This window comes from Diuraphis noxia, unplaced genomic scaffold, assembly GCF_037042655.1.
Source record: "Diuraphis noxia isolate RWA-SAM2 unplaced genomic scaffold, SU_Dnox_SAM2 contig0003, whole genome shotgun sequence".
NCBI lineage: Eukaryota > Metazoa > Arthropoda > Insecta > Hemiptera > Aphididae > Diuraphis > Diuraphis noxia.
Genome location: NW_028301713.1, coordinates 80,520,077 through 80,542,970, shown reverse-complemented (window position 1 = coordinate 80,542,970; position 22,894 = coordinate 80,520,077). Strand labels below are relative to the sequence as shown.

General features: G+C 30.1%; 1 protein-coding gene across 1 annotated transcript in view; it reads right to left on the bottom strand.

Annotated features, from left to right (window-relative positions):
* LOC107170180 (ferric reductase 1) overlaps positions 1-21,687 on the bottom strand; it is a 49,271-nt gene extending 27,584 nt beyond the window's left edge. Inside the window, exon 1 of the mRNA XM_015520233.2 lies at positions 21,322-21,687. The gene's annotated coding sequence lies outside the window, so the exon portion shown is untranslated. The remainder of the gene's footprint in view (positions 1-21,321) is intronic.
* Positions 21,688-22,894: the final 1,207 nt, after the last annotated feature.

Here is a 22,894-nt window from a genome sequence, read left to right as displayed (position 1 = left end):
TTCCTTTGTAACTATATAAACCACCTAATTATAATAATAACCTAAATAAAACAATAAAAATATAATGAAGTTTTTATTCAAAAAAAACCTATAAGTACATTTTTTACGTAATATCAATAAATCATTACTACGTAAAGAGTTCCGACTCGAAAAAATGTACCAAAATCTAGTGGTATTACTGCTACCTAACCTAACTTATTTATGCTTCAAAAACTTTGATGGATCGTTGATGTTGAATGATATTTTTCTACATATTCGTACTTACTATATTATTAACAGGCAGACCACAGACGTCACAATTTTTTTTTTATATATACTTGCATTGTATAAGAAATAATAAAAATAACTGATCACCGTGCACTTTGTTGCCCATTAAAAATACCGACTCTATATAATTCAAAATGTTTGGTTAATTTGTCATTTATACCTGACTATAGTCATAATCAAAACTTCTCGTGGATTTACCCCAACTTAATCTCCATAAATGATTGATTTTTAACACATTCACTTAAAATACAGGACTAAAAGTATATTCAATCATAATATTTCATCGCATTTTTAGCTTACCTAGTAAAAGTGAAACAATTTTTAAAATTGGTACCTAATAATAAATTGCTAATTTCTTAATCTCCATACTACATTGTATAACCTATAGCAACCATATAATACGCAAAAATATATTTAATATTATTATTATTTCTATAATTATATCAAATTTGTAATAAAAAAATTAAGGGAAACTTATCAATACATAATATGTATAAGTATAACCTATAGATTCATGGGATTGTGTAGCTTTTTAATGGCAAAAAATTTTAATATCAGTTAAATAGTTCCAGAGATTAAACCGATCAAACGAACAATTTTTCTTCTGTATATTTTGTAATCCTTTTAACCTCTGTAAGGGTTGAATTTAAAAAAATCCTGTCTTAGGGAGTTTTGAGCATTTTAAAACGAACTTACTGAAATACTGGCACAATTCCATACTCATATCTTCAATGGTTCCGACTAGTTACTTTTTTTTTTTTAACCCTTTTAATACCAGTAAGGGTTAAATTTAAATAAAAAATCTTTTCTTAATAAGTGTCTACACCATGAAACAAAACTACTGTCCAAATTTCATACTCATAGCTTCAACGTTTCCGAATCACCCAGGACAAGTCATCTTATATGCCTACACAGATTATAATCTTTATATTATAAGTTCTGCAGAAATGTTTAAATTTATAAATTATTTCATAATTGTATTTCATATATTTTGTAATATTATTGTGTTTCTGCATATTGTACACTTATGGCATATTTCAAGAGTGTTTTCGGATATAAAATTAGTTCTAATTGATAATTTGTGGTATCAGAAAAATTATAAGTGGATCACTTTAATGGGCGAACATTTTGTAAGTTACCCTTGAGTCTTATAACTCTGTTAAACATTAAATTACCTATAGTTATTAGTTTAAATCTAATTAAATACTCTTAAACGCTTTTTTTTTTTTGACGATTAATATTGTATTAAATGCAAAAATTATTAAAGTTATACTATCGAACGTTTTTTCACAACGTTCAATGTACGATAAATTAAATTCAGTTTAACTTTTCAAGAAGCTTTTACTTTAATATAAATCATACAATGTTTATAACACATAACTGCAGTATAATAGTATTATAGTACCTATATATATTATACTCAAACCATATATCATATAATATTTCGAACCATGTTGTAAGTATGGATAACATTATTTAACAATACATCCAAAGACTGCTGCAATATGCGTGAAGCCTATATGATTTTCATCGATTTTCCGACGGTAAATTCAGAGACATTAGTTCTCGTGGTTGATGAATATCGAATGGTCGAACTGTCTACCATATCAAGAGAGCAGACAGCGGTAAAGAAATTTGCCGATATTCGAGACGTAGAAATGGGTAGACGCAATCTGCACAACCCGCGGCAATGTTCACTAAACTAAATAGCCACCGGTCCAACCTAATATTACGCGTAAATCCATCCGATTAATAATACCAAAACTGCTACCCTACGTCATATGCCGTGCCCACGGGGATAAGTGCTTTTAAATTCACTTCTGTTTCGGATAATAGTTTGCTGCAGTACAACGACTCGCGCAATTATGTATATAAAGTGTATATACATGGAGTGAACAGAAACAATCGTCTCGACGCGGTCAGTACCCCGTGTGTATATATCTATTCATAATATTGTTAAAACTATTGTGATGCGCTGTCAAACTCTGACGAAGTTATGAGTGACAACCATTCGCATTTCATGTCGTCTAGGCATGTATTTAATTCTAGACGTTCTAGTTCAGATATATAGGACGCCCAGCCAAAACGCTTTTGATGTTTACTGTGTTTAACTAGGTACTCGGCAATAACTTTAATATCACAGCTTTAAAATTCTGTTTAATGAATTTATGACGATTATCTAATATTGGACTGCAGAGAGGACATATAAAAAACGATTAAAAAAAACGTAACCGCATTACGCGAAATCAGTCCTCCGTAGTCCGCAGTACGCTTGTTCTATGCAACAACGAAAAAACTAAGAGCTTTCCGAAATAAAGCAACAATAATATAATTATAATATGTACAATAGTCGCCGTATGGTCTGGCGTGTGACTGAAGAAAAATCCGATTATCGCACCGCATAATAATGACAGTACAATGCATATAATAATAATTATACACACGTAACAATCGCAATAATTTGATTTAATGATATAACATTACGTCGGTTAATTGAAGTACTTATCTGCGTCAAATGTCACGTTTAGGAGCCGAATAAAACGGTTCAAGATATTATTATATATTGTACCTATGCGTGTATAATTTTACGTACTATGCGATTTGCAGAGATAGCTGTAGGTTGTAGACGACATAGTAATATGTAGCTAGAAAGCTCACATCAATTAATGATCACTATATATATAGCCATAAAGGTACTATTAGAATATTAAGTTTTAAAAACCGACACACGTAGCGATAAAAAAAAGACCCATTTAAAAAATAATTAAAAACATATCCCTGATGTCGTCGTTGGTTTACCAAATCGGTTAGTGTGCGTGTTATGTGTGTATGTGTGTGTGTGTGTATGTGTGTACAGCCTCCGTCACGAAGTCGCGGCAATGATAATTGTTACACCGTTTTCGTTTAAGGAATACAATGCATGTGGTCTGTATTTGTACCTACCCAAGAGTATAAATAATATATTGTACATGTATTTAAACATATTGTTATACGCTAGTATCAATTATTCATCAACGAAAACGAAATTTGAGCGAATTGCGCGTTTACCCATACGCGCCCACGCATTTTATCCTTCACGCACGTGACACAACAAAGCTTTCATATATCCATAATATAAATTAGAAACTACCTATGTGTGTATATAGATATTATGTGCGCAGAACGTTTTCGCGGAAAGGGATATGACGTGCTGGTGGTTGTAAATAAAACTATAACAATAACAGCAATAATAATGATCGTCGTCGCTAGCGCATATGTCGGCGTATCTCTCTTGTTTCTCCGGGCTCCGACGACCGACAATAATAAACAATATTTAAGATGAAGACGAAGGCCGGAATAACGATTACTTATACATAATATTTTTGGAACGTCATACAGCCATTAATCGTCCGCAAATGGTTCGACGAAAAACGTTAGCGTGCACAACCCTTGACAACAGTCAACGATATAATAATATGCAATAATAATATATAGGTATAGCATACCTGCTGTACGACGTATAATACTATACACCCACCTATAAATGGACAAAATTAATATATTATATTATATCGTTTGAAATCTCAGCATAATGATGTTTTGTCGTGTACAAAGAGCTACCATGTTCGCGAGACTGAATTTCAAGCAGAGGGTCACATAATGTCATAATACATTATTTTAATTACATTATAATATATATTAACCAACAATTCAACGATTGAACATAACATAACGACAACTCGTTGTATTAACTGTTATACGTATATTATTATAATATACGTTGAGCTAATCGTTGATGAAATATTAATGACTCGCCCACCATGTTCGCCGTTCACTAAACAAATCAACGCGCGGTTTCCTGCATAGTATATCTACGAACGCTGTATACTTATTTTTAAACGTAAAAAAATACCTTAAAATTCATAATACATATTGTTTGCGGTGTGTGCAATGGTCAGCTACGAGTAAAATACATACTGCAGCAAAAAACGATTTCTCGTTATCTACAGAAACTATATTATGCGAATGATAACCTCTTGATTAGATTTTAAATAGTGAAACACACACCAAGAGGAACTAAGTGTTATAGATTCACCAAAAAGTGAAACCCTAATCAAATAGTAAAAATATCAATTATTTTCGAAAATATGGTTTTATATTTAAAAACTTCAAACTATACCAATAAAACATTTACAACAAAAAGACAGAAGAAATTATATTTTATATATTCACTGATATGAATATTATACAATATTATATTATATTATATACCTATACATGTTGTATTTGTATGCCTATACATATATATATCTGCTGTAATAATAAAAGACGAATCGCAAGTTTCCGCGGTGAAAAAAAGTGTGGCTCGACGACCGTAATGCAACGACGTCGTACTCGTATTTGCCCATATATAATAAATAACACTACCTGATGTATTTTTTATGAATCAAAGGGAAACGGTGACAAAACTTTCGAATCACCATAATATAATATCAGCTGTAGGCACACAGACCACGGACTTATAGCTGTGAGACGACATTGAGTGCAAGTGACTTGACGACACCACTATCATGCATACCTACACGTATATACATGTATATAGAATACAATACATATACATGTATACATATATATGTGTAATAAAAATACATAAACAGTCCCACACGTCACAACAACACACACACACACACACGCATATCGACAAAAAGCGAAAATGATGGATTTCGAGCAATTTCGAAATTCTCCTCATCCCAGTCGACGACGTCGAGTAATGGCAGCCATACCAGGTATCGATGTGGTATATATATACGAGATTATTTTCAAAGCACTTTGCAAGACATATCGGGAAGCACAGCAGCCAGCAGGTACTGCCACCGACTGATAAATATACATAAAAATAATATTACATTAATAAGTGCAGATCGCGCGTGGTCGGGAAAACACGTAGTCTCTTTCCACCGCCACCGTATTCTTCTGGCCGGTAACGTACGGGTATAAAATGTATACCTAAACGTTATTTCTTTTACATAATAATATATATAAAGTAAAAACTACTGCCAACTGCAACTGTATATACATATTACTACGATGATGATAATTATTGCGCATATACGTATATAATATAGTCGCTGTCGTATAGTCGTACATGAGGCCGACAACAATAATATGTGCCACGGTCATGGGACCCGGACCACGTTAATTGCACCTCCTCCGGACAACAACTATGCGGCGACGGTGCAGGTTTCCCCGCGGCGGCGCCGGCGTACGCGTACGTATTATTAATGCTGTGCGTACCTTTAGTTTTTATTATTTTACTATTCTCTTTTTTTCCGCAAGACTATACACACACACACACACATGCGCGCGCGCGGCGATAATAACACAACATTACTGCGATATGGGAATGTGCGTCGACGGCCATTGCGAAACGTTTCTTTTTCTCCTCGGTTTCATTCCACGTGTGTAGAAAAAAATATCAAAATAAACACACCTACCTGACTATGTTATTATTCTCACGCACGTCCCGTCCGAAATTTCGTCTCTGTGACGTTAAAATATAAAACCCACATCATCCCGGCAATCATAGGCAACACCGAACCAACCGATCCTGCTAAACGTTACGGCGGTTTTAGCCTGAATAATGCGCCGTCGTCTGTTTTGCATTTTTTTTTAGAGGGGAAAAAATGTACGAGTTTTTAAACACTCAAACGCCATTACTTTATCCTTATTACGCCGCGACATTGCGAGACTACTCTATATCATATATTATATGCACGTGTAACATAATATTATAATTTATATAACAATATATACCTAATATATTATGTATTTTATAACATGATGTAATGGTAATATATATATAATATGGATTATACCGTCGTATTATCATGTATATTATACTACAGCTCGAAAGATTGCAAATATCATTAATAATATTATATTATTATTCGTGTATTGAGAAAAGCGTTGGTTCGATCAAAAACCAGTCATCGAAAGATGACGAAATCTTCGTCGGTGCGTATAGAATAAGACACCGCGACTTTGTGATCACAAAACAGCCAATATTATAAGATCTTGGGTCTGTTTATCACTAAACCGACGTTGATAACTTTTTTAAGAACGTGGAATTTTTCAATATCGCTTCCCTCAATCATTTCCATTGTATTTACACGCAACGTTTATAATGCCTATACCTTAAAATACACGTTCCAAACCTCTGCTAAATCCAGCTGATGTCGAATTTTGGATATTTATTACCAATCGAAACTATTAAATCCATTATTAATTCGCTACAATCCAATGTATCTATCTAAATACGTATAAACCGTCCATATATATACCATACACATATATAGTACATATTTTATGTGAAAGTTTTGTGGTTTAAATTTCCAGAGTATTCGAAATTTAATTTTTTACTATAATGTACTTCTCTGCTGAATATTTGAATCGTCATGTTTGTTTTAGTACGATACCAGCCCCTTTTTTCATTTTTATTTATACAACATTAATGTTCAAAAACATATTCAATTATGCAACGACAGAAAAACGGGTGAATACATTACATAGTATCTAGTAAAGGCATCCGTTGAAAAAAAAAAACTTAAGTGGATTTGTACGAATTCGTTCATGAGCATACAAATGAGATGTGTGAGTTATGCCCCGAAACTAGAACACAGAATTACATAATATTATAATTCGAATGTTTGAATTCTAAAATCCATGATTTACAATATTATATTATTCTATCGGTTGTTAGTTATGGAAAACCATAAAGGGTATATTATATTATTAGTAAATGTTACGAGTAACGGGACTGTAAATTGTACACACAGCAGGAATACAAGTATAATACGGAGTCGATACATGTCATACACACTCGACAGTTGTATAATAATATAATAACCATAACACAATCAGCACATTGTTAATTTTTATATCTTGTCACTTTTACAAACATGCATGTGACTACAAACAGGAAACACAAAAAATAATGGAGGTATCCTATAACGTGCACCCAGATATTATTATGATGGATTGGGCGCTCATCTCTATTTATCACCCCTCCCCTTAATCAATGCTGTGTTAAAATACCAAGTGAATAGATAATGAAAAAAAATCACAATAAACTACAAAACTACAATATATTTTTAACAACTCAATATAAAATCTTCTATATTATCAGAACTAATCAGTCTTTTTTTTTCCTAAAGAGATTTATTTATTTATTTTTTGAATTTCACACGCATTTGATCTATCTATATGCTGAAACGTAGTGATTTCAAAAGATTTCGTTTAATTCTAATACACTTCCTTACTATATTATACGATTAACACATAATTATTAAAGTTTCAAGGTAATACAGCTTTTAATAATCTCGCATGTTTCTTTATACGAGTCTCCAAACATTATTGAACATTTATAAATATAAAAATTAGGTACCTATAATTTTGTGTGTTGTCAAAAAAAAATATTTTTTGTGTACTTGTAAATAGGCAATTGTTTTCGTAAAAAAAATAATCTTGATATTCATGTATTCAATTTATGATTGTATCAGCATTATCGAGGTATAAACCACGATTATATTAGTGCTAAGTATTATATGACACACAATCAATTATTATATTATTATGTGAATATTCGTCAAAACAATTATCATAAATATTGAATCATATCTTTAACCATTTTTACTACCGGTTCTATTAAAAGATTCAATGCGAAATGATTCTACTATATCACGTATTCGTGGCTTAGTGCAGGTATATCTAATGTATTAAGAAACTTTCATTATTTCATTAATTCACACGTAATAATACATAATTGTGTGATTTATAATTTTGGTGAAACGAAATATGAATGAGCGTATGCAGTAGAAAATTAAACTATATAATGCTGCGCATTTAATATTTAAAATCACTTTAAAAAGAATTGCTTGGGTTGTCAATTGTACAAGACGAACTATATATAATCACGTGTGTAATAAATTTTATGCAAATCATCATTTCAAATCTTTTGACTACACTCAAATTTTTTCTAAACCTATTTGCAAAAATAATATTAAACACATTTTTTGTCATTAGAAAAATTATGATAAAATAAAATGACATATTGTGTAATTATGTAATTGTCTATTATTTAAATATGTATGTTGTAAACTAATTGAAACACAATTAATGTTCAAATTTGATTCCCGTATCCAAGTATTATATTAATTTGTCTAAACTCCAAGATATTTCACTGATTACAATTAAATGACTAAAAGTAAATACCGTGCCACTATATGACGTCATATAACAACAGATTATTCATTAGTCATTACTTGGGAAACACATGATTTTTCCCTGTTCTAAAACCCACGATAAAAATATAAACAAGATTAAAGTATAAAAACGTGTTGTGTTTATACAAAAATAACTGTCTGATAAATACTAAATAATAATGAATACTAAGTTGCGTGGCATAATAGCGTGATGGTTGCAATCAATCACGAAACGCGATCTGAGAATTAGCACCGACCGGTTCATTACTTCCTGGATGGGTGACCACCCGGTTTCTTAGTGGTAAATCCTTGACGCACAGACAAACACGTGTCCAAAAATCAACCGTACCCTCCCCCACAGTAACATACCTAGCCAAGCGATGTGAAAACAAATCCCATCATCTTATCTATAGTCACAAGTATACAATAATATTAGTATAATAATAATACATCCGACAATATAATGCTAATTGTATAGGAAATCTTTCGGGTCGATGATGCGTTATTCAAATATGGACCGAGAATTAAAACCACAACACACTAAATTATAATTCAAATGATTTATTTATAATAATAGGTAGGTGTGGTAAAGTTAAGCTATAGGTTAGGTTAGGTTAAGTTAATATAAATTATTTTTAACTGATCTTCGACAATTTTATGACAAATGAGAATATTATCCAGCCCAAGTGTTCTAGAGAGCACCTATAGACTTTAGAGAAACTAAAATAAATAAATATCTACGCCGTTTGAAAACTAAAGTAGACTAACAATATTAAGGCATTACAATATATATACATTATTATAGACAACAAGCTGGGTATGTGTTTTTATTTCCATCGCGTGTGCTCTACTTTTCCATTCCACTTATATGCTTTGAATTTTAAATATTATACTAGCAAGTAGTAAATGGCAAGCCATTCGTTTAGGGCGTCTGATTTACTTTTATTATCGTTTTACTAAAGGAACTACTTTTGTTCAGTTTTTATTTTTCGACATACACTTAATTCACTACGCGCGTATTTGCAAAATAAATAAACTAATCTTGTGTCGAAAAAAATATTTCAAATATTAAATGTTATGTACATTTTACCGAATCAAAAACTACTATGTAATGTGTTAGGGTATTAACTGCATTTATATGTGCGATAATAAATTATAATAGGTAGGTAGTTGTGTTCGAAAAATGACTAATGATCACTTCAACATACTGGACGGCCAAAAATGACTAATGGATCGACGTCCACTTCTACGTGAATGTTAAAAGTGGAGTATATAGAAATTTTTATGAGATTTTCAAATGTCTGTGGTTTTTTTATTTCACGAAACCGATTTGTCATGATTAAATGGACCAAAAACATCACGGGACCGCGACGCAAACTAAATTTAAAACACTTTTGTCTTTTGAAAATGTTTGAATTTATAAATACACATCGTCGTCCACTGACCCTTGTGAGATAATTATTGTGTAATGACTTATGGTTATTTCAGACAGATGCAGTTGCGTAACTGCATAAAGTAAACAACAATAAAAATGACAGTCGCGATGATGAGAAAAATTCTTAAATATGATGTTTTAACAGCAAACAACCGGTTCATATGATACGTAATAATATAATGCAATGAAAACAAAGTTACGAATTGATTACTAACTAATGGTATATTTCTCGTGGAAAATTCTGACTTAGGGGTTCCATGGTAACGTGCTTTAATGCATTTTAACTTTAAAAATGCAATCTTCCGGTGTCGTAAAAAAAAACGTCGCGCATAAACTCGAATACTCGATGTAGCCAAAATCATTTAGGGATTGTAGTATGTACAGATAACATTATAATATATTATAATATCATTCATATTGTATTGTTTTAGGTATATAAACTATATATTATTATATAAATGCTCATTTCCCGAGTTTATTTGAGTTCAAGAAAAAAATTAAATTTTTATTATTAATTTAGCATCTCGTCCTCAAAAAAATTTGAATATCAATATGCATAATTTAAATGGAAAAAAGTTATTATACTTGGTAATACACTATTATAAGTACGCATCCCCATGTTTCCCTTTAATAATAATTGTATTCAAATTCTCATTTTGGGAATTTATATTGTATGCAAGAACCATACTTTAAAATCCTTATATTTTTTTTTCATACCATTGAAATACTGTTTTTAGCGATACATTGAACCCCTATGTTTAATGTAAATTGATAAAAAAATGATGTCTTAGCAAACTATGTATGTATATAAATCGAAATTTTCTAAAGAACGTATAGTTATTGTAAAACTAATTTTAAGGTAAATACATTCAGTAAATACATTTTAACAACTCAAAATTACTTCTTAGAGTTTGTATTTAGATAGGTACATCAATATAAAAAACAAATAAATTTCTTAAAAAGGTTTACCTATAGTAAAAAATATTGGTTTTCATTTGATAAAAATATGTTTGTATCATCGCAGGACAATTCCTTCTGAAATGGTATAAAAATGTGAATTTCTAATTATTGAAAATTTGTTCCCTATGTATACTTAAAAACAATAATAGTAAATAATATTATCGACAACTTTGCATTCCTCGTTCTTCTATGAAATTGTAATTATAACTCAGATGCCGGAGGGTCACCAATGGGCGGCGTCTCCAGTAAGTCAACCTATCTTGTAGTATTGTAAATGTCTGTATCACTATGCATGTTATACTTAGATTGTAAAAATCAAATATAATTTAATAAAAAGTATACTTTAAAATGACAAAATCATAAATTTAAAAATCCATTACTAAAGAAAAAAGTGGGGTGAGCATGATTAGTGAATCATTTTTTTTTTCTTCAATTTAATTTCCATCGTCTCTTATGTGTGCAGAATATTCAAGGATATAAAATCAATGCGCCTTGTACCCACGCAGTACATATATTCACGGTCATTATAATTCATCTACCTATCTGTTCGTCGTAATTCACAATTGATTTCATCGAGTGCGATTTGTTTGAAACGCTCGAATTATTTTTTTTCATGCGGACGACACATCTTTGTTGCATCACACCATGTATACAGAGTGATTTACCAAGAATACTAATCCCATTATTCCTTTGATAACAAATACACTTGTAATTCTGACATTTGGAATTTTTAAATGCTTAGATTTGTATGTTATTTAATAGGAACGTCTTGTGGTGATGATATTTTTTTTCAAATGCGAACCACCCTTTTTTCATGGTAAATTATTAAACCTTACCTATGTAAAATTTATCCTGTGTATATATAATATTCCACGAAAATGGATTTAAAGATATTGGTGATATAATGATTTAACCATCAATTAATTCCTGTAATTATCTAAAAATACAGGTTTTATAAAAATAGATACTATACATTTTATCCAAATCGGAATTTAATTAAATGCATTTTTAAGAAGAAGTTATATAAATATGTGTTGTTTCCGTTTAACGCATTACATACCTATACTACAATGTATGTTCAGAAGAATCTATTGTAGGTACTCTGTTATTTTTAATATTATAGTGAATACTTTCATCAAATTTAACGGTAGGCATTTATATTTAGAGTTCTAAACAGGACTTGGTTATTGATATTTGAATTTAGAAGTAAGTTATAGACTTTTAAAATTTTTTTTAATGACGGAAAACATACTTGGCGAAGAATCATTCAATAAATTATAGTTCAAAGGAATATACGAAATAATTGTTATTAGATATTTATAATAAGTAAGCATATCAGAATATATAAAAAAAAGTCTATCTAATTGTAACATTAAATTAAAATTAAAAACGAATTCTATGAAAAACAATTGTGACGGGGACATAGGAATGTTTAAAAACGAATAAAGGAAAAACGTGTGTTGAAAAATAAATCGGACTGAAATATATTTTTTAATATATTATATTGTCGTATTTCACCATACTTCACCGAAACTTGAAAACTCGAAATTGTTCTTTTATTTTATGTCCATATAATATTATTGGGGTAATAAAAATATCACACACACTCGGCACATATTATTATGACGTGTGCGGTTACCGTGTCTTAGTGTACAGAAAGAAATACATTAAAGTGTAATAACTAATAAGTCTCTAGTACCTATGTGCAAAAAAAACAGACGCAAGAAGTAAACTGTATAATATTATATAATTTATAATATATATTATTATGTTAGTAATAATATACTTATTTTATTGTCGTTGACCGACGGTTTGTTATCTTATATTATGCATCGTCGTTTAAAAAAAAAAAACACAAACAAATATACGCACAGAATCCCACGATTTTAACGATTTATCTATGCAAACATTTGGTCGAAACTTTCTTTCATTGTTTCTTATACTCGATTCAAGCATGTTTAATATGTGTATTATTATATTCTATGGTTTAATACGGACGTATATATTATATGCGCGTCGAGTATACCTATACTCGTTTTTTTTATCTTTTTTTTACACAACCATAACAGTACGTTTTTACTACCAAACTCCGAGGTTATATTTTCAGCTCACCAAATTGCGTGAAACATATAATAACAGCTGTGACAAAAATAATACACACACATATATATATATATATATATATATATATATACCGTGCATTAATAAAAGAGAAAAATTATGCCATCAGAAAATAATATCGCGATGGGTATAAAAAAAAAACACATTAGGACTGGTGAAAAAAACATCTCTGTTCTATAATGACGTACGTTTGTGCCGACCATCACAATGGGTTTAATGGCATATTGGAAAAAAAAAATGATAATATTTTGAAACCGACCAAACTACGATATAGAATATTTTTAGAACTATACAATAGTGTATAATAATAATATAAAAGACCCCGTTTGAAAATAAAACGTTTAAATAAAATTAATATGTTAGGGTAAAAAAGTTTTCAGCATTCAAGCTCTAATTAAAAATCGACTACACGCAGTTCCTTTTATGTACGTAGAGGTGTAATTGGGAGAAAACCCAGGAAATGAAAACATTCCTAGTGTTCAACGGAGAACGACCAATTACGGTCAAGAAAGATCAAATATTTTTTTTATATATACAAATGATAATAATATGATATATTTATGTCAAAAATAAAATAATATACAATTTTAACATTTAAAATTTAATTATATATTGATTATGAAAATTAATTAGTTCAAAATTTGTAATCACTTTTATGGAGAAAAATTGTATTTTATATATACCTATTAATATGATGTTTAAAACTGTTTGTTAGGTAATGGAACACAAACAACACACGATATGCTTTTCAGTTTTTACACATTATAAAACCCACAGTCGAGAAAAGTATGAGGATAATCAACCACACATGAAAAACATTTAAATGTATACAATATTTACTATCAATATAGTTAATAATGAGTACAAGGACCAGAGGAAGACCGCGTAAATCTGTTATGAAGAAATCTTCCGACGAATGGGTTATACTTCTTAGTTCTTACCAAAGTCTCAAGAAGATGACATATGACAGATATGGTTTGTTACAACGACAAAGCTTGGACTTTAAGAGCTGATGATGATGATAGTAACTTTTATCTATTTAATTATAAAGGGTAATTCACCAAGTATGTTTGCCACACTTTTCTCTTTATAAAATAATTTATTCAAATTATAATATTTAGAATTTGTAAGTATAATATTTTAATTTTGTATACCATATATTATTCAAATATTTAGATTCTTTATAGATACCATTAAAAGAATGGCGATATCAACTTATCAACTTCAAGCCTTCATACGATGTCACTATATTTTTTAAAGTTGAAAAAATTTTAAGTTCCTAATTGGGATTTCTATTTCTTGTTAGAAAACATTCATTACATAATAGTAGGTACATTAAAACATATAATCGAGTAATATATTACAATTTTAAACCAACATATTAAGCCCTTACCCTGCGTTTCTATGTTGGTATACTAAATATAAATTTAAAGTTTTCCAACTACAACCACTGCGCTTGTTTGAAATAATTGGGTGTACTAAAGTAAAATTATATTTTACTAAAAACTTTGATTTTCAAAATAAATATCGAGTATTGAACAAACAATTTATTATTTACACAAGCATCTAAAGTTAAGTGAAGTAGTTACTTAAAAGCTTCATCAAAATGTACACTGTGCATTTTGCATACTCCTCTAAATTTTAAATTCTTATAAATACGGCTCAATATTCGATATATATAATTAATAAATAAAAATAATATTTTACCTCAGTGAATAGAATTCAAAAGATTGGTTTTTATATTTAAAAAAAAAATGATTTTACATAAAAAACCTTCGTGATGAAAACAAGCTCTATTGTTGAGATTAGGTGAAATAGAATTAAAATAAATTCGGTTTAAAAAAAAAAATTAAAAAAGTATCCCCTTGCATTGTACATTACACACACCATACTATACTTTACAACATAATATACAACAATACGCGATTTATACATTATATAAACACAGATCAAAGAAAATTTAAACAATAGAGAGCAAGTATCAGCATGGTTAATCGATATGTCTCGTTAAAATCTTACACCTCGCGTACTTGACCACTATAGCCTATAATAATAACATTCTATATTATTGTTGTACCTGAATCTATCTATATATATATATATATATATATATATATATATATATATATATATATATAATTATTAATTATACGTCCGTTCCGATTAGTCACGCACACGTCGTGGGTGCAGACTGTCCGGACCTAAAGGGCGTTCTGTCTGCATCGTCTCATCACACGACCCTAGAATATATTTAATAATTCTTGCAGCATCAGCAGAACCCGTGCGTCATGTAGTAGATTTACTAGTGCCACTCAATAATCCACGCCTCGGTGGAAGTTTCTCACCATAACTGCTGCTGCTATAACACAATAAGCGTCTCGCAAACAATACGATTGACGAACAGTGCACACCATAGTAGGACAAGACGCGCGTCCACCACTACATCGACGTCCAAGGTCTCTCGCAAGACTGATCGTTCGGTCACAAATCACCGGGCGAATAATAAATCACCATTATTATTAAAATAATATTATCTCAATGGTGACGGTGTTTCGGTGGCACATCAATACATCATCACACACGACACTCTTCCGTTTAAAATACAGTTATTATAATAGGTACATAATGATCGTAATTAATTTAATCTTTACATAGACTTTCTTACCCTTTATCCATAATTAAGTATAATTTCCATATTATTATATTATGTAGATACATAATATAGCACGTTTATTTTGTTAAACTTCCATAGTTCAATTAAGCTCTTTATGAATATTTTACCTACAGTCAAAGTTTGGAAAACCGATATTATAACTGCCCATTCGGATATATAAAAAAAAAAATCAAAATACAGAACGACAAAACTGTGATTTTTAATTTCATGCTGATGTACAAATACGCAATACGCCAATCGTTAAAAAATAATAAAAATATTATTCACGATTCAATAATAAACATTTTACTTTTGAACACATTACACATTCAAACATTAAATTCCACTCAAAAGAAAGTGTATCTATATTATTTTTACAAAATGTACCTGTTAATTAGGTATTATTAGTATTTATTTAAAAAATAATAAATACTAATAATACTTAATTAAAAGGTACATTTTGTAAAAATACCCATACTATATATAATGCATAGTGTGGGTATCTATTTTACTAATAAAGTTCACAATACGAATTTCAGTTGTTTTGATAAAAGAAAATTATTTATTAACTGATATTATTTTTATTCATCTAAAACACGAATATTTTTAATTTGTGTCAAAATTATAGAAGAAAAAGTGAAAAATTAAATATATTTTCAAAACAAAGATCACTAACCTGATTTTAATTTAAAAACCCCCAACTTACGATATTCATATATTATATAATTAAAATAATTAAAAGGTATATAAAACATTTACTCGTTTACTGTGAAAATTAATTTGAGAAAAAATAACAAATTTCGTCTTAGTTATTTTAACTGCTAAATTACGTTAACAAATAATATAAATTATATTGAGTTAATTCTAGAAATTCATTATCAAACAAAACAAACCAATACAAAAAAAAAAAAAAAAATAGAATACGTAGTTAGAAATACATTGAACTACATAGTAAATGCACGATCAAAGAACGGTTTTTTAATTTCTCCGAGATTTAAATAAGCCAGAGTCTATATCAAAGTATTTTATAAAATATCGTTAGGTAAAATTAACTGACCCGTAGACTTCTATTAAAACCTAATATTCGATGACCTATATAGACACGTGAACACTGAATACTAAACTCAAGTGGTTTAGTTCGTGCAGCATAGCTATTATAGCTAGGTACCACTAATTTAATACGCGATAGGTATGCCGATATTAATATTAACACAATATTAAATATTTATATCAATTAGCAGCTTGAAATTATTTTGATTGATAAAATCTTCCACGAATGCCAAAATATATTCGTTCACCGTTGAAGCCGAAAAATATCAAATATTTAATAATAGGCACTTATACCTAGATCATAATATAATATTATTTTAGGTATGTATCGTCGTGCCAACCACTCATTAGTAATACGTACCGTTATCAAAATGTTTCAGAGATTTTTTGATCAGTTGTCGTGTTGCTGCCTGAAATTCGAAGTAGACGGCACACCGTGTGTAAAATATCATACCTAATATTATGGTTCTACGCATAGCCGAGGGCAATGATACGTGTTGGATAGAAAAATAATAAAACCCGTTCCGCGGATTAAAGTATTCGAGGAAGTGCCATCATATAATATTATTCATAGGTTGAATCACATACCGCCTATATGAACACAATAATACTGCATTTCACTGCAGCCGTATAATATTATTCGTATAGTTCATTAACGCGCCGACGAGTTTTACCGAATCGAAATACTTATTATTTGATCATCGCCAATATAGTATAGCTGAATGCTGATAAATTACAAAATAAAACCTAGTCCCCAAATAACTATAATTAAAACACCGCGTAAAGTAAACAACTGGATGATTATAAAATATAATAAATAACGTGATGTTTTCACTAACACCTGCATTAAGATTTAAGACAATACTGTCCGCATATATACAGTCAAACAATTTTCAAAAATGTCAGCGCTAGCGGCTGTCCTAACTCCTAGTCGAGCCTCGCCTATTACAATATAGTCCAATTACAATGATTAAGGATATATTATGTTTATTCATGTTTGCTTTCATATTTCACAATAATAATTATTCACCTACATCCGGCCTAAATCACCTGTGTGAGAAATTAGCAGTAGGACTTTTTTTCTTATCGTCAATATCTACGTACGATTTTGATACAGGACATGTACATATATAACTATACAGGACAAATAAGCTTGTGTATTAATAAATGAGATTTTTTTTAAATTTGTTACAGTGCTTATAATAAATATAATACAACAACTGAACAGTGTAATTTCATCTTTAGTAAGATACTATACAAGACAATTAAGTATTTTCAAAAATATACGAAATTATTGAAAAATCATAGAGACTTCAATATTGAAATACAAATGTCTATATACAGTCATACAATGTGTATTCATTTTCAAAAGTCTAAAAACCCCAGTATTATCACTTGAATTGAACTAATAGAATTGAATACACATGTTTATAGGTACATCGATTAACGTATGTATCACACACATTGAATTTTATATAACTACATCAGACTTGACTTGAAAAGCGATATTTTCACATTTCACATAAAACGTAGTGCATATTTAATACTATTATTATAATACAATTTATTACATACATATAAAAACGTGTACGTGAATAGTACCTATATTAAACACTAAGATATTATATTATTTCTAGAATTGTACTCAAATATATAAACTGATACCAACTATATATTATGTTAAAATTCAGAGTACCTAGTCCATTTAACTGAAAACATTACTTTCCTAGATCAATATTTACGACTTTACGAGTAAATTAAGAAAAAATACTTTTGTTTAGTTGTATTGTATTATATTAATTATAAGTTTATAACAAAAATAATAAATATTTTACTAGGTACTTATTTATTATATTTCTATTCCCGACTTTCGCAGAGTACTATCCTTGTCATTTTACTCCGCTCGTCTAGACATTGAATGTAAATTAATACAAATAAAAATATTTTTTTTTCGATATCTATTTCGATAATTATAAATTAATATTGTAAAAAATTTACTGTACCTTTAATTTTTAATTTCAGTAGTAAAAGTTATTAAAAAACAAAATCATCATAAAAAAAATAATTAAGTTTTTGGTAGAACTAATCGTTGCATGGTTTCAACATTTCAACTTAAAAAAAAACATTTTTTCAAAAATTTAAAATTAAATTGCCTATTCAATGATTTTAGACTGTAGTTGGATTTCCTCATTATATCTATGCTTATAAAAAAAATGTATACTTGGTAAGAATTCCATGATTAAGCGATCTCTTTTTATAACGACGATTATCACTAATATAATGTTATATTATAATGTATTATGTCTGCAAACCTATATAATATTAAAATTCCGATCTAATTGATTTTTGCAAATGTATGGAAATTAAGGACGTTTGAAATTCTTGATAATAATTTTATTGTGGTCAATACTTAATATATTTAATACCACGAAACGCCATTATAACCTCGTCATATTTTCATATTCGAATAATACCGTGAAGTATTAAGAGGGCTCTACCCATAATTAGTAATTACACAACTAGATAACAAGTAAGACACAAATAATTTAACAGTCAATAGATTAAAAGGACGCTATCCATGAATTTGTTGTCTTTGCTTTACGTATAACAGCAAATGTTCGTTTACTACTTTCAAAATCGTTCTGTTAATTCTGATATAAGAGAGAATTGGCCAATAATCAAACTTTTAGGTAATGGCAGTATTATCTGTACTTAAGTTTCAGTGATTTTTCTAATATTTTAATTTTCAAGCAAAGTAAATTAAACATTATAATTTAAAAATGCTCATATACTCGTATCACTTGAAAATTAAAATATTCCAGAAAATTCCGCGCTTAAACACATACCTACAAATATTCTTACCTAATAGTTTGATAGTAGGTCAATTCACTCTAACATCAATAATAACAGTACACTATTGAAATTAGTGAATGACAATTCGCCATGTCTAACTCTAACGTGTATAAGACGAAGAAACAAATGCACGGATATAGCGTCCTTTTAACCTATTGTCTGTTAAATTACTTCTTGTTTCTTACTTGTGTAATTTTGCTCTAGTAAAAATTTCTCGGTGACAGATTGAGAAGTCAATGATTTGTTTTTCTAATACGAGTAGTTTTTTTTTTAATCAATCGTCATTCGCCGACGAAATATTTAATAGAATATAAATTAATTTAATTATAAAAGCCAATTGGGTTGAATTTTTTGACTAGTTATATATATTGCATATAAATAAATATATTTACTCGCGATCGAAAAACGTTAATAAACCACATTTTTAGGTGCTAGTTGAATTCGTTACTTTTACATATCGCAATGAACGACACAATTATATTATTATAAATAACACGTTACAATTATAATTATTTGGTATATTATATATTCTTGAAATATTTTTAATGTTAAAATTAAATTTATTGTAATAATTGTAATTTAAAACAATATATAATATATAGTGATTACTATAATGAGTTAATCTTACCATTTTTATAGCGCGCGATTGACAATTTTGTTTTATTTTTTATGTAGTTAAAGACTTCAACGCCAAAAAATCACATATATGTAGATGAATATTGCTTTCACCAATAAATGATGCAGCGTAGAATTATAGAAGTAAGGTTTAAGTCTTATAAAAGTTTTGCACCCCTGTGCCACGGTTAGGTAAATTAAAGATAAAATATATCGTTTTAGTTTGTTTGTTTAGCGTATTAGTAATAACTAATATTTAACCAATACTATTGAGTCATTTTTATCTTATCAATGACCTAATCTGATAATATAGTACCTATGTTAGATGCCTACTAAAAGTTGTAATAATGCTTATATACATATATATTATTAATAAAGGCTTACGAAACTCCCGCCTATTGTATGGTGCTGCAGGTAGAATAGATAAAACTGTCAAACAACGACCCGCCCGTTTATTGATCTATAAATGACAATAATACTAGACAGTCGTTGAACTATCGTCGTAAAGTTATCGATCGACAACAAATCTCAATTTCTCATAGCAACCCACCGACTGCGCGGAGTCTGCGGGAGACTTTAACGCTTTACCCGCTTGGCTGACTGTGATAAACAATTGCTTGTTCGTTCACAATTCGCATCATCATATTAAAATAATAAGTATTAATGTATTTTACCGTACATTCAATTTAAAAAAAATCTAATTATTATGTCCCGTCAAACAAGTGCGACATTACTGAAAACTATTATGCAAAATACGCATGGGTATCTATAATATAGGTACTATGTATTATTGTTATTCGTGAATTATCATTACACAACTTGATTATATTATATTGAGGCTATATTATCAACAAGTGTTAATTATAAGTTAGAACATACAAATTATATCATCAAGTTTTTTAAATCACGCAAAAAGTGCAATGACTGCTATTCTATATAGGTACCTGTAGTATTATTATCATATACGAAATGGTGTCTAGCGAACGGTCAACCCGAATATGGGTTACGAAAATAAACCAATTACAGAGTCCGTTTTAGAAACAGTCGGGCTACGTGACAATTTCGTCAGTACTGATGTCATTTCAATGTATTACGCATTATTTTAGTCTGGCGTTCGCAAAACTAACCTGTGCGTGGGTGAAGTGTCGCGTATAGTATTCGGGTGGCGTTGTGCTATATATAGTATTATCCTCGAGGGCGAATCGTCAGGAGTATAGTCGACCAACTTCCAACTTGTCGATGGGAAACAAACAAATATAAGTTTTAAAAAAACACACACGCACACACTTTTTACGCGAGTATAAAAACTGAATAAGTGTTCGATCAATCGCGTCCGCGTCGAACCATCGTATTGCGCGCTCGTGAGATACGTTCTACCAACGTGATAGTGACCGGACGAATGAGTGGCGTCGGCAGTCGGCGGTATGCAACCGGAATATACGAACTCTCGGGCCGGACAGAGGCGGCGGTGGCGGCAATGTCCTTCGACGGCGGCGGCAACGACGACGACGACGATGACGACGACGATGAATAATAATAGTAACACAGCGGCGGCCGACGACGACGGAGTGAAAGAAACTAAAGCGCGCGCACGCATACACAAAACTAGTAGTATATAATAAAAAAAAAAATGTATATAATATGTACTATGTAGGTATATACATTTTAATAAGAATAATATACTACTACAGTGTAATACTACGATAGAATAATATATTGAACCATAGAGGTAATAAGTCCGTCGTTCGTGTGTGAGAGCACCTGACGTATAGTAATATTTTCCATGTGTATTCGTATATTTTATAGTGGTGGGGATTTAGATATATCGTTATTATATTACTATTTTCGTAGTATAGTATTTTAATGCGCGTAAAACCTAAACCACAGTAGTGTTTACAACCGTATGTCCCTAACCCCCATGGTTGCTACGGTGCAGTTCCCACAGGCAAGTTTTCTCCTCCCTCCACAACCACAGCAGTACCTATGAATATAATAGCAGCCGCACTCGTGCGTACGTTTGTATACAAAACGAAACACAATAACAACAAACATTATAGTCCATGATACCATATACATACACACCTGATGAAACCTCGATAAGTCGAAGTTTCGAACTTGAAGATTTGTTTAAAATGTAAAAAATTAAAAATGCATTTATTTACCAGACGTAAAACATGGTTTAATTTTTAAAATATTTCTGCAATACTTACTACCTATACCAATACGTCGTATTGAATTTTGAGTTAATAAGAATGCTATAATGTCATAATATTTAATAACAATATGCTACATGTATAGCATATAAATACTATATGCGACATTTTTGGCAAAAAAAAATTGTACATCGTTTAATTTGAATGTAACACATCCATACAATAATACAGTGGCCTAGGTACTCAATGACGAGGTACCAACACTCGACACCTACTATACAAGAGAGCAACTTCCCTGGGTATTTTTTAATGATCATATTATGTACAACATCCGACTGACTCACGACTTCGTACCACGCTATCTCAAATCTGTCGTCGACCAACAGGTATTAGTATTAGTGCATGGCGTGGAGTTAAAGACACTATAGATCGTGTCGGGTGTGCGTTTCGCGTGTACACAACGGTTGGTACAATATCGTATACTTATATATATATATATATATAATAATATAAGTTATAATACGATATGCGTTTATATAGGTTAATA